The 13899-nt window shown below is 41.7% G+C and overlaps 1 protein-coding gene across 4 annotated transcripts in view; it reads left to right on the top strand.

The window, feature by feature from the left end:
• Nucleotides 1–13899, top strand: part of DGKI (diacylglycerol kinase iota) — a 205117-nt gene that overhangs the window by 176191 nt on the left and 15027 nt on the right. The gene's annotated exons all lie outside the window — the stretch shown is intronic.

Below are 13899 nucleotides of genomic sequence, written 5' to 3'. Positions count from 1 at the left end.
CTGTGATGGGAATGCAGATTTCTAATACCATTGCATTGCCACTACACAGTCATTGTCTGGTTATCATTAGGTGAATAGTTGAGGTTTACCAAACTCTTCATTCACCCAGCACCCTTCAGAGCTGCACTGTACTTTGTGTGCACACTGGGTCATGCCCTGCTCCCTCCTATTTACAGCCACCCTGCAGAAATCTGCATTAAATACTCATATATTTAGCTTCATCTGGCCAAAGCTGAGTTCTCTCTACTGTTCTTTGTTTACCTTGTATGTTTGCGGTGGTTCTCCATCATCATGTGAGCAGTTGAGGGAAATGGCCTTAAAAAGAGTACAACGAGTTCTATTTCCATTTCAAGTATTCTGAAAAGACCCCAGAAAACTCTTGTGTTGCTATTAATGGTGTAGGGATATTGATGTGTTATTCATGTCATGGCAACTTGAAGCTGATGCTGTTCAATACTTGTGTGTCTAACTTGAAACAGAGGAAACTTGCCTTTGATGGATTTACTCAGTTTTAAGTAGCTGTACTAATGCACCTCAAGTAGCAGTCAACCAGAGCTTAATCCTTATGCATCTGAGTTGCATTCTGATCGGGAAACAGGAGCTTTCAAATATTTATGCCACTGCTCTCTTACTCATTTCTCTATAAACTAATGAAACTGGGCTTTTTGCCTTGTTTTCTTCCAGCAGACATGTGTTTTTGCTGCATAAGCATAATTTCTGTAATTTGAGGTTAGTGGTTTTGGTGGGTTTTTTGTGTGATGGATTCAAAATTCATGAGGGAATAGGGGACAACTGAGAAATTAATACAAAAGGGAGATATATTCAATGGAACAATTTTGAAGATGGTTAGTTATTACAAAGTAATAATATTATGCAAGAGATTAAGATAAAGGATGGGTTTTCTGTTTGAAAAGACGAATATCGACACTCAAAGGTCTTTCAGATTCTTCCAGATGCTGGCTTCATGCCATGGAATCACTCCATGACTTGGAATCATCCAGCCTGGATATCCTACACCTCAGAGGGATTTGTGTAGAGCCAGGAGTGCATTAGAAGTGAAGAGAGTTTATAATGGTGACTTCTACATTAGTCTCTATTAGGAAAAAAGTTTCCACAGGGATTGCTTGGCATGGGTGCAAACTGGAAGTTTTAGATGGGATGTGTAATTCTGTCTCTGGATATCCCTCTGGAAAGAGAGAGCTGCTATTGGAATTATAAGGAAGGGATGGATCAAGTGTGTGCATGGAAGGCAGTGGTGGCTCCATGCCATACAGGAAAATGCTTTGCTACGCAGTATCCACTCCTGCCTTGGAGGCAGAATGTCCTGTACACTGTGGTATTTGCTCTGGTGCCGTCCGCTCCATTAAAGAGAGGAAATCTAAACATATGCAAGGAGGAAGAGGGTTGCAGGAGTCCCAGAAAATAGTACAAGAAGCAATAACACTTCCTGGAACCTCCAATAGATGAGATTTCCTGTTGCACATGGTGGCCTGTGGAAACGCAGACTTCACTCTCTCAGCCTCCTTTTGTCATTCTGAAGCCACTCTCCACTAATCTTGATAGTCAGAGTCTGCAAAGGGATGTTCTTCTCTAGAGTTTTGAAGCAATCTACCATACTGATTAATAGGATGAGCAGGGTGCTGCAGATGTATCCAACCATCTCAGTGCTGGTAGAATTAAAAAAATAAAGATAAAATATGAATGGCTATTTTGTACACCACATGCTTTCAAAAGAGAGAGAGGGGATGCTGTGTTCTTCATGGTGATGTTGCAGCTGTTTACCCAGCAACAAATTGAGATGTCTTGGAATGCTTCCTCTGTACAAATTAAAGAGTGTATGGGAGGGGTTGGAGGGAGGCTCCCGACTACAGGTATTTATTTTGATTAATTATCCCCTTTGGGAAGAAAGCCCTCCTGGATAGTGTTTTGAAAGTGACTGTGGCCAGCTGAGCCAATGATGCCTGGGGGATCTGCTCTGGGTTTGTTCATTTCCTTCTCAGATCAGCAGAGGCTGGTATTGATGCAGACCCAGGGTACCCCATGTTATGATCCAGTTTCAAGGTTCTTAGAAATGCTTCTGCCCAGATTAAGGTGCAAACAAGATCATATGCCAGAGACAATAGTAAGGGTTTTATTTGATGGTCAATATGAGAGAGAAAGAAAGAAGTAGAAAATAGGTGGGTGGGGTGGGGGGGGGGGAGAGGGGACAGAAAGAGTTACAGGGACAGAATAAGGAAAAATCACCACTCCATGGACTCAACGATGTTTGTTGATCCTCTCCAGCTGGTCTCTTGGTAGTGAAGGTCCCCCCAGAAGGCACAGAGTCCCATGGGTGTACATGCTCAGGCTGGGTGGGCACGTCCAGCCATGGTGGGGGGTCAGTCCCTCACAGCAGACTCTGGGTCTGTTGCCCCACGTGCAGCCCTGTGGGGCCAAGCCTCTCACATGAAGGTCCCGTGGATGTGGCCTGTGGGGTTGGGGGTTCCACAGCTGGGCCAGTTTGTGTAATCGGGGGATGGGTGTTTATTGCCTCTCACCAAAGGTTACACCATGCACCCAAAACCTCCTCCTCCCTCCTCGGTTGGGCGGAGTCTGTGTAAACCTGGCTTCTGTGAGCTGTGCTCTCCCCCCACCCCAAACTCAGTTGGAGGCTTTGGCCTATTGTGGATGCATACCTTTCCCTCAGCCTGAGGTGATTGAACAATGGGTTTCCCTTAATCTAATCAGCAGTTCGACTTACAGTCCAAAGTTCTTCAAGGAGGTTTCTGTGGCTGCAGCTTCTTTAAAACTTTGTATCAATGTTTGAGGCATGAACTGTTTCAGTCTCTGACACCCTGGCAAGAGAAAGCACTCTGTGAAAGCACATGTCTGGGGCTGAGGGAGGTCCTTTCTGGACAAAACCCTTAAAAGATGCCTACACCCCACCTCTTATCATATCCAAGCAGCCTGAGGGGTCAGTAGACAGCTGAGAGGGAGATGTCTGGCAGATGTGGGCATCTGAATCAGTAATAGATAAAGCAGAAAAACATTTATTTCAAGATGGCTATTGCCATTATCCTTTTTCCCCTCTGGAGGAAGTACGAGTAAGGAATATGTTGTCTCAATCTGAGCATTTGTTTTCAAGCAGAAGCTCTGGGTAACCTTGCAACCTACTTTGCTTCTTGGTTTTTTTCTGATGGGATTGTTCATGGTCAGATAAGAGTGGCAATCACTTCACCCACTGAAGAACCTGCATAGAAAAAATATTCTTGAATTGACTTTTGGATGATTTAGTCTTCCTGTGAAGCCCCAGCTTGTTGAGGAAGAGTAACTTAGCTATTGCCAGGCAAAGGCACTGCAGCCAGTGTTGCAGTGGCAAAAACCTTAAGGGAGTGTGCTAAGAGTGCCTGTGATGGGAATGGTCTGCAAAGTCGGGGAAGAGGGAGGAACAGTGTGGCCCACAATGCTTCTTTTTTGCTGTCCTATTTATTTTTAAATTAAAAATAAACCACTGCTTAACTATTTTACCTAGAATTCTCCTTCTGCCAAGGTAGTGCCACTCTATTGATAAAATTGCTGCACTAGTCAGCCAAAGTCTTCCCTGTCTTGTGTTCTCACTTCATCATTTTCTTCCACTGCATCACTCCTGAGAATGACATTAATTGTTGTCTTGGCTGAAAAACAAAAATGGTGGAAGGGAAAACGAAGGCAAAAAAGAGATGATGTGAGCCAGATGGTGCTTAGTTTATCTGTGACGGTTCTTTGGGGTTCTGAACTATTTACAAAGGCAGTCCTTTTTTTTTTTTACAATCCTTTCCTTTTGTAAGTCTGAGTTAAACGATCTTGTAGCAAAAGTTCAATACTAGGGTCTGAATACTTCCACTCCTAACTATCAACTACACTCTCAGCTCTGCACTAGTGCCACATAAACAATTCAGGTTGGACTCTAATTGGCATCAAAGTAGCTTTAAACTAGTCTGAGTGAAAATGGGGCTTTAAAGGCAGCTTGAGTGTAATTTACATCCGCTTGAAAGCCTCTTTATCCTTCCAGAGTTATATGAAGGGACTTCTGTGTAAGTGAGAATTTAGCCTTTCTTTCCCTTCAGTAAGCATGTGTAGCTAATTTTACTTCCCCCCCCCCCCCCCCCTTCTCTCCTACCACTGTTTTGGTGCTGTTGTTTGAATTCAAAATTCTTAAAATGTAAACGCTCATAATACAAATTTATAGCCACCTGAGTAATGATTGATTTTTTTAGATGTTAATATTTTTTCTTAGTCACAAGTTAGGCCAACAGGTGCAACCAAAACTGTGTCAGTTCTCCAAATCTGCATGGGATGCAGTGCTTTTGTAACTAAAGGACAACCCTCAAATATTTAGAAGGGTTTTCTACCTCCTTGTGCAATCCTAGAAATAGATGTTATTGAGACTTATTCAGAGGGCCAGCAGACTTCAAAAGTGTCTCTCTCAAACCACAAGAGAATGTGTGCTTATGCACATTTTCCTGTACAGATGAAATAGTTCAAGATACTGTGTAAAGGCCTTTGCAATATCCCCCTTGTTGAACAGCCATCAGATGTGTGTGTCTGGCTGCTGCTCAGCTGATGTGCTTCTGAGCTCTTGGTTGCAGCAGGTTGCTGACCTGTCAGTTTTCTTGGTCTTTTGGGAGCATTTTGAACTCTCAGGCTCTTTATTCATTTGTCTTTCATGGAAATAGTGCCTGCAGCAGAGTTGTTGTGAGTTACCGAGACTGGTGCCATTGCCTTCAGGTTCCATAAGAAGCCCAAGACTTCTACAAATCTGAAAGCCTGTGGAGAACCCTTGTTTAACACCTGTTTCTTTAGGGCAGTGGCAGCAAACAGATACATTTTGGAAAAAAATTAAAAATTAATGAGTCTCTGCTTTATTTAGCACAAGAGATACTATGATCTAGGCAGGAAACCTCTAAACTGCATGTATTTTTTGTTGTCATATTTCCACCATGCTTCTTATGCAGTCTTTGGGATGAGGTGGAGCTCCTCTACCAAGTTCAGGAACCTTTTTCCATTCCCATACAGCTGCTTCAGGTGTAGACCACCAGATGCTTTCTTATGGTTGATTTTGGATTACAAAGATATGACATATAGGGATAGACTTCCTAAAATGGCTAATGAGAGACTTTTGCTTCTTTAGAAGTTATAATTACATTTATAAGTTCAGGCCTTTTCAGGCTTATGGGCAATTAATCCTCATCAAAATCCCCCTTGTTTGGTTATAATGCAGCCTCTTCCTGAGCACCGAAACCTGTGGCTGATTCTCATGGTCTGTTAGCTGTCTGTTGCTGAAGATGTTTCATTTTGATTGCTCAGCACCAAACTTTAAAAACTGTGCAAGAATATTCTTCTGTCAGATTCCTCCTCAGTACATGGGCTGTGTTTGCAGGATGCTCTCATGAAAAAGGAAATTTTGTTCAGCCTGAAGAAGAGACAAGGCTCCAGGGAGACCTTATTGTGACACTTCAGTACTTGGAAGGGGCTTACAAAACAGGTGGGGACGGATGTTTTAGCAGGGCCTGATGTGCTAGGACAAAGGCTAGTGGCTTTAAACTAAAAGAGGGTTGATATAAGAAATAAGTTTTTTTCAGTGAGGGTGGTAAAACACTGGCACAGGTTGCCCAGAGAGGTGGTGGATGCCCCATCCATGGATACATTTAAGGTCAGGTTGGATAGGGCTCTGAGCACTCTGATGTAGTTGAAAATGTCCCTGCTTATTGCAGGGTGGTTGGACTAGATATCCTTTAAATGTCCTTTCCAACTTGAACAATTCTATGATTCTGTGATTTTTTTCTTCTTTCCTGAATACTGCTTACTCTATGCACAAGTATAAGAAAAAAGTCAGTCCTTAAAGATGTGTGATAGGACCAAATGCTTGTGTCCTTTTCTTGGCTTAAGGAGTGCACTGTTAAAATAATAAGCTCGAAAGAGGGCGAGTATCCCATAATAGGGGCTTGGTGCAGCTTTTTGCCCAAGCAGTTAGCTTATATTTGGGGAACTTTGTCTCATTCTATCAGGAGAAAAATTTGGTTCTAACAGTCAGACAATTGTTTGATGTAAAGTACTTTTTCAGTGAATACAGAAGAAGTGATTTAACCATTTATTTCTGGATTTTTTTTTTTTTTTTTGCCAGCATCTATAAGATCCCTTAACCTGCAAGGCTTAATTTCTGTTTACTTTTTTCTTAGTCTTCGGCAGTCACTTCCACTACTTGCAGGTGCATAAAATATGTGAAGAAGAATTTAATTGCTCCTTTCACTCAGCTTATCTTCAAAGGGAAATATTTAAGCATCATCAGCTTTGGTGAGACTTGAGATTGTCTGTAGATCAAAGACCTGTGAGCTCACAGTCATTCCAAAAAAGTGTTATTAATTTTGTAATTTAACTTCTCAGTTATGTAGACAGTTTGGCATGTGCATGTTATAGGTGGTTTCGGGTTTTTTTCTGTAACTTTAAAAGCAGATAAAATGTTGGAAAGAGGTAAAGTTTTTGTAAAAGCTCAAGTGCAGAGATTTGCAACTTCTCTTCATGGATCCCTAAAATTGTTCTATGGGACTGGCAGGCCTCTCAGAAATGCCAAGTGAATTCACTGCTCTGTATCTTAGGTGCCTGTTTCTCATAGTCCCCTCAGAAGGGAAGTAATCCACAAACCAAATCCCTGGGGTCCCCCCCACCCCTTTTATCTACAGGTCAAGGCTGGAGATCATAGCTAGAGTAGAAAAAAGTCAGTTCTGTACATTTCTGGGTAAGTTATATTACTGTCAGTTTGTCATAAAGCTTTTATGAGCAAATTGTTTTTTACAGAGAAAAGAGTGCATTTCTGAATGATAATCTGTATGGACTTCAGTCATTTGAAAGCACAGCTTTTTGAGTGATTGATATAGAAGTTATTATTGATTTCTGTAAAACTAGTGAAAAATAAACCCCAAGGGCTTCTTTTATTATCACTTCTGTAATGCTGATCTTTAACAGCTCAGAAGACTCCAACTGTGTAAAAGCACTCTTCTAACAGGGTCAGCTTTTAACTTCTCAATGTGTAAAGCACTAATTACTTTAAATTTATGACTCTATGAATTACACAAGGTCTAAAACAGCAATAAAGGGTTGGAAATGTTCTGGAAGTTAAGGATAGTCCAAGTTTAGTAACTGTCAAAAATCTGATGAAGTCACCTTCTCCTATAGTTTCTTCTTCATCATCAGCTCTACAAGATTTAAACAAGGCAGCATTTTATGTGGTATTCCTTAAGAGTTCCCCTGAGCACTCTAGTAGGAGATGGTGGTGAACACTATGAATCAAATTCTGGAAGCCCCACACCAAAGCTCTTATATTTTTTATTAGCTGCCTCCAACCAGTAAGAAGCATCCAGCACTGAAATGCTGATGGCATATCAACTCTCAGTGCTGAATCAGTGTCTTAGAAAGGGCTGGACAGATGCAGGCATTGTCTGTTAAATGAGGTTTCCACAAGGAGCTGATCACTTCAGATTATCAACTGTCATACTGTGCCTTTCGAAAGAGCTAAAGGTTTTATGAGCCTCAATTGTGCTTGAGATTAGAGAATCACAGAATGGTTTGGGTTGGAAGAAACCGTAAAGAACACCTAGTTCCAGCTCCCCTGCCATGGGCAGGAATGCCACACCCACTAGATCAGGCTGGTCAAAGCACCCTGCTCCAACCAGGTCTTGAGTTATGGTAGCTGAATTTTGTGATACTTTCCTATGTGCTTAAATATTCTCATACTCTGATTAGATGCATTGATACCCTGGTATTTTTTTAACTCATGTTAGGATGCATTATTGCAAATAATACTCTGTTCCCACACCGCATTTCATTCATAGGTTTATAATTGCCTGCATTTTAATCATGAATGTGACAACTCCTTGGTGTGGTATATATACTTTATAACATAGTTTTAAGTAATTCCGATCCCTTCAGTCACAATTTTTAGAACTTTACTGAAGAATTGCTTGTAAGTGTTGAAAACTTCAAAATTGCTGTACATTTTAATCAGCATTCCCTGTGGCTTAGTTGGTACAGAATTAGTGGGTTCAAATGTGGCATTGAAAGGGTCAGATCAGGTGTGCAATCTGACTGATAAAATCTGGAGGATATTTATGCTTTACGAATCACTTTTACTCAAGTAAAAAGACACATTACCCCTGTACTGCTGACAGTGGCAGGCTGTAGAACTCCCCTGTTCTTTGAGATTCTTTCCAGTGCAGACCAACACCTCTTACTGACTCACTGATCATTATTCAACTAACTTACTAAATATCTTCTGTGTCAACCTGTTGGAGAATGGAATTATTGGGATCAATAAAAGAACTGTGCAAGCTATTGGGCTGGAGGTTTTTAGGCTTGTGTGTGTGAGAGACATTTTCCGTGGGAAAGTCCCTGTGTGAAAGTAAACAGTCGGCCTGAGAACATACAGGGAGTAAAGAACCTGCAGGTGTGCTATCTGGGAGTGATACAGAGGAGTTGAGCACAAAATTCTTTCGATCATAACAAGACTGTGGAAAACTGCCAATGTAGTCCAATTATGTAGAAATAGAAATGTGTCTTGATAAGCTTTAAGCCACTTAGGAGCTAACAAGCTGGTATACTATATAAGTGCCTTTAGACTGCTAATAAATCAGAGTGCATTTATTCAACCATATTGGTTTGGCTTCTGTTTTTCTCGCTCCCCCCGCGAGGGATCTGGACTCCCCGTCCCGCACGGCTTCCAATATCAACCTACTTTAAGCAAAGAACCTTGTGATCCTGAGATGTTACTTACATGGGTTTACAAGAATCTTTTTCTTCATGTTCTTTCTGAAAGTGTTTTAGCAGCAAAGTTTCTGGTGTGATAGTAACCTGGCGATGAGCCCTGCGTCTGTCCTTGGTGTTAAGCTGATCAGCAGCTTTATGATTAGGAGAAAATTTTTCTGCAGGGCATACCAGGAAGGGGGTAGTTGTTTGAGGTTTTTCCTTGCTTGTGATGCTTCTGAGGATTTTCATGGCTTTTGAAGTGAGTGAGGTGATAGTGATGACTTCTGATTCTCTCCTGCTCTATTCTTCTGATGTGCTGCAGCCATTTGTTAGCCCTCACATTTATGAGACGTTCTCATTCTGCACCTGTATGGTATATGAAGAACTAAAATTTCCAATACCATGAGCATTGTCTGGTGCTAGGAGTATCGCACCTTGGAAAACCTTAAAAGAAGACCTCCTGTTTTGCCCTTGTTTGGTTGTCATTCCTGGAGGTGATCAGACTTGTCTCCTGGAATCATGCCATTCTGAAGGATCCCCTCTCTGTCTTAGTTTGACTCTTAATTTAGGTGCTGCAAGTTGGAGGTCATTTTCTCTCTAGAGCTCCTTTAGTCTGTGGAGCACAACGTGAACTGATGCAGGGCAAACCAGGTTATTGTCTATGGAGAGTTATTTTCTCTTCTGACCATCCAAGCAACCCTGTGAGACCTCTCAGGCATCCTGCAGCCTCTGGAGTTACTGAGTGTGAATACTTCACTCCTTCTTTATCTGATGCCTAGTGTTTAATGACTGATTTTGCAGCACTGTTTTAATGGTGCTGGCTTCACATGCAGAGCCAGAAAGCAATTGTTATTTCATAAGTTAATTTTGTCTGGGAAACAAAAATGTTTGTTGTAACTCAGTGACATTAACATATATTTTTAGAATATGAAATAAAACTAGTTGTTTCCAATGGAAGCAATGGATACCAAAATAGAAATTAGATGAGTGATATATGCCCTAGGAAAAGTAATGTTTTCAGCATGAGTGTGTACTAGTAGTTGTTTATCCTGTGTCTCAAGCTGCATTAGTTTGCAGCATTACCACAATTCAATTAGCAGCCTTTTCAACATGGTTTTTTTTCTGTCGGTTCATTATCCACTTGTATCTGCTCAATAATAATTTATAAGTCAGGTATGTGTGTGAGGGGGGTTGTTTTGGAGGGAGTGTTTTTTTGGTGTTTGTTTTGGTAGTCATTTTTTTGTGTTTGCTGGCAGGCCTGGGTGGGGTTTTTGGTGGTTTTTTGATTTGGTTGGTTGGTTGGCTTTTTGTTTTGCTTTGTTTGTTTTTGTTTTATGAAGATTATTTTCTAAGTTGGGTAGTTAGTCTCATCATCTCATCTCAAAATCCATCCAGTGGAAATCAGAAGTTGCTAGTCCCTCGCAGCTCTTCCACAGATGGCCTGCATTTGTGGCTGTCCACATCCTACCAGGTAACTGGGTAACTGGTTTTGTCAAGATCCATCATTCTGGGCAGGGACTGACACATTTGCAGGCAGTTTCAGCTGAGATCTCAGTGATGCAGCAGGGACTCTCTGCAGGGGGGTACCAGTGGAGAGGGTTGAACTTTGCTTAGGAGGCAGCCTGGGGACCAAGTGCTTCCTCAAAATATGGACAGAGAACTCCAGTCACCAGTTTTGCCAAACTGTCACCTTACACCAGCAATAAAGCTACTTGCTAAATAAATATAAAAGGTAATAAACCACTTTTATTCGTAATGAGAAATGCTTTTCTTAGGAGAAATTGAGAAAATAATGACTTCATTAAAATGTTAATTGAATCAAGTAATTTTTGAGACTTCTTTAAGACCTGAATGTATATTATATATGACAGAACAGTGGCATAGTTTGTTTTATGTATTACACCATCAGTGCAGTGTTGCTTAGAAGAAATAAAACAATTCTCACTTTAATGTTTCTAATTTTAAGCTAGCCTGGCATTACATGTTAACAGAACTTTTCTCCAACTTCTCAGTCTGCTCTCTCTTGTCAATGCCATCTGCTTGCTTGCTTCACCACCTCTTTAACAACCAGGTGATTTTTGCCATCTTCACCCTCCTCCTCAATATGCCCAGCAGTCCCATTTGGGTTTATGGGGTTAGTGTGCTAAGCAATATTCGTATATTTATGTAAACATGTTCCCGATTCTAAAGAACCTTTCTCCATTTCTAGCTCAACAGCTTCTAAATCTTCCTGCATTGGGACATACATCTCTGAATTATTTTACTGTAGTCTAATCTCTTGTTATGCCAGCTGGTTTTGTTGATCTGTAATGTATTCATTTATCCAATAGGTTCTACTGTAACAAAGCACTTAATTTAAAGAGTGCAGGTAGATTTGGTGTGAAAAGAATGTAATTAGCTCAAAGCTAAGCACTTGCCTAAATGCTTTGCTGGATTTGAGGCTTAGGAAAGAGATGAAAAGATTGGTCTAATTATGTTGAATTTGTTTTAGAGCTGCTTTATCCTAATAGCCTTATCACCAGACCAGCTTCTGGTTATGGATATTCAGCATAGAAGATTTTTCACATCTTGTCAGGCTTTTCGTAGAATCATAGCTGTCTCTCCTGTTTTTTTTGAACTGTAATCTTAAGTGTGGCCTGCATAAGAAAATGCATCACTGCCACTTAGGAAAGTGACTTCAGGGAATCCATGTCTTAAAAAATTGGATGTAGAAGGCAATGAAAAACTTATGTCACCAGTTCATTTGATTTTCATGTGCAAGGAGTGCAAAATATTTATACAAGTTCGGACTGCGGTAGACTAAAGGAGTCAGTGAGACCAGATTGATGAAAAAAAGAGGGAAATAGATAAAGCAAATTACATGAGTTAAATTTCTGCTCTGCTATTTGGGCTGAGCAATTGTTTGAACTCTTGGGAGAAAAAGAAGGATGTAAGCCACTGAAAATAAAAACTGAAGATTGTTCTAGCTCTTACCTGCTGGTGTTTGCCTTCTTCCATTCCTAAAATCTATGTGTCCTCGCTCTCACAGATGCCAGAGGGATTTTTAGGATTTAGTTTAACTCATGGGCACTGAAAAACTGCCCTAAATCTAAAGTTGCAAGAATTGCTGCTACTACTTCCTGAAGACAGGACTTAGCTGGACTGGGTTTCTGCTTTTCCTGCTGCTGCGTGGCCAGGGCATCAGGCATTACTGAGACCAGAAAACCACATAGCCACAGGTGTTTTCAAAGAAAGGGACACTTGTTGAGTTGCCTTTGAACATCCTTCCTCTTCTGCAGTGTTTAGCTTGGATGTCTTGTCATTTCTGAAGGCGTAACAAGATCATCATGGAATTCCCACTATGCAGTTTCCTGTGTGTTATTTTTCAGAGGCAAGGCCATACTGTGGTTCTCTTTCCTCCCTTGTTCCTGCTTATGTGAGCTTTTGGCATCTTTATCAAGGATAGCACTTGAGCAAATGCTTAATTTGATTGCACTGCCTAGATGCAAAGGTAGAAATGGGCTTAGACACTCTTGAAAAAGTATGAGTTGAGGCAGGTGTTTAATGCTTTCTAAGATGCTGTAGTGGTTTGGTCTAAAATACTCATTACTGTTTATCTTCTGTGAGATGAGAATTAGGAGAAATGCAAAGCAGGCACCAAACTTGAAAGAATATAAAGAAGTTTATTAACAGACCTAAAAGAAGGAAAAAAAAAAAATTATACCACCTTCAGAACTCTCCTCCTCCCCCCACCTTCCTCCCTTCTCCCACTGACAATGTAAAAAGACAAACCTTAAGATGTTCAGTCTGTTTACCACTTCCATAATAACCTTGTTCAGTCCATTTAGAAAGAGAAGTCTCTTCTTGCTCGTGCTATGAAAACAGTATCACACCGAGACAGCCACCCACTTCCAAATATTGTTCAGTCCATTTAGGAAGAGGAGTCTCTCTGCTTGCGATGTGAGTCCCTTCCCCCGACTTGCAGCTTTTCCCACAACTGCTTTCAAGGGTCCACTCTTGAAGTTTTTTGGGGTACAATTTTAAGGTTGAGCCGTTCAGAAACAAAATAAACAGAGGCCCTTCTCCTTCCCTGGGAGCAAAGGGTCTTCTTCATCGTTAGGACTATCTCTGGGAGCATCTCTAGGAACTGAGGTTTTCTCCTTTCCCATTTGGAGCAAAAGTCCTCATCTGGTTCATCTCTCCCTGTCCAAACTTCTCATGAAATTACAGCTGCGTCAGCATCTGCTTATTGCTTACGAGTTGAACACTCCACCCCCCATATCTTCATGAAATTACAACGGGATACTCTGATACATCATAGCTTCACAACAGAATTTCAGCCTTAAGCATCTCCTCTCTCTCTTCCCTCAGGTTTTCAGCTCTTCACAGCAATAAAAGGGTTAATCTCACCTCGGCCTTGCAGCTTTGCAGCTGGAATGTTGAATTTTTCTTATGGAAGTGGAGAGGGGGGGGAGAGCCGAGCTGCTCCGGCTGCCAACAGCAGGGCTGTGGGGGGGGGGGTTCTGCAGGTGGAACAGGGCCCATCGGCTCCAGGATGGCCATGGCCCGGCCCGCTGGCCCCCGCACGGGGCCCGCGGCCACCTGTCCCAGCGCTGGAAACGAGAGAGAGCTTGGGGTGGAGTTTGTCTATTCTTAAGTGTGGGTCACAGAGGCGGTCACAACTTTAAGTGGCTTAAAGAATTGTCCATATTCAAACTGGCCAGCTGAAAGGTTCTATCAGGTCCCAGAGGAAGCTGTAAGCACCCCTTAGCAAGGACATCCCTTCCGGGACTATGCTTGCTAACCTATGACAGATGCAAACCATATACGTGCTGTCTCAGAAAGATTATTCATAATTGTTTTTTACAATATATATCATGATAGGGAGAAGGAGGAGAAAAGGAGATAGCCACATAGTGGTAGGTTTGTAACAGCTTCTCTGGGCAATAGAGAGTACCAGGCTTTTGCCTTCTGTTTTTTAACAGGCTCAGGGCAGACAGAAGTGGGTGGGGAGAAGCTCTCAGCTGTTTGCAGCTCTGTCCTGCCTTGTTGTGAGCCCTTATCCTCTTTGTTGCCTTTTCCTTCTATGTCTGTTTAAAATACAAAGGCTGACAAGGTGAGGGCTGGCTCTTGCTCTGTGTTTGACCCTGCCTGCCAAACCCA

Source organism: Aphelocoma coerulescens, chromosome 1A, assembly GCF_041296385.1.
Source record: "Aphelocoma coerulescens isolate FSJ_1873_10779 chromosome 1A, UR_Acoe_1.0, whole genome shotgun sequence".
NCBI classification, from domain to species: Eukaryota; Metazoa; Chordata; class Aves; order Passeriformes; family Corvidae; genus Aphelocoma; species Aphelocoma coerulescens.
Note: the sequence above shows the minus strand (reverse complement) of the source record. Positions and strands in the feature narration are given on the sequence as shown.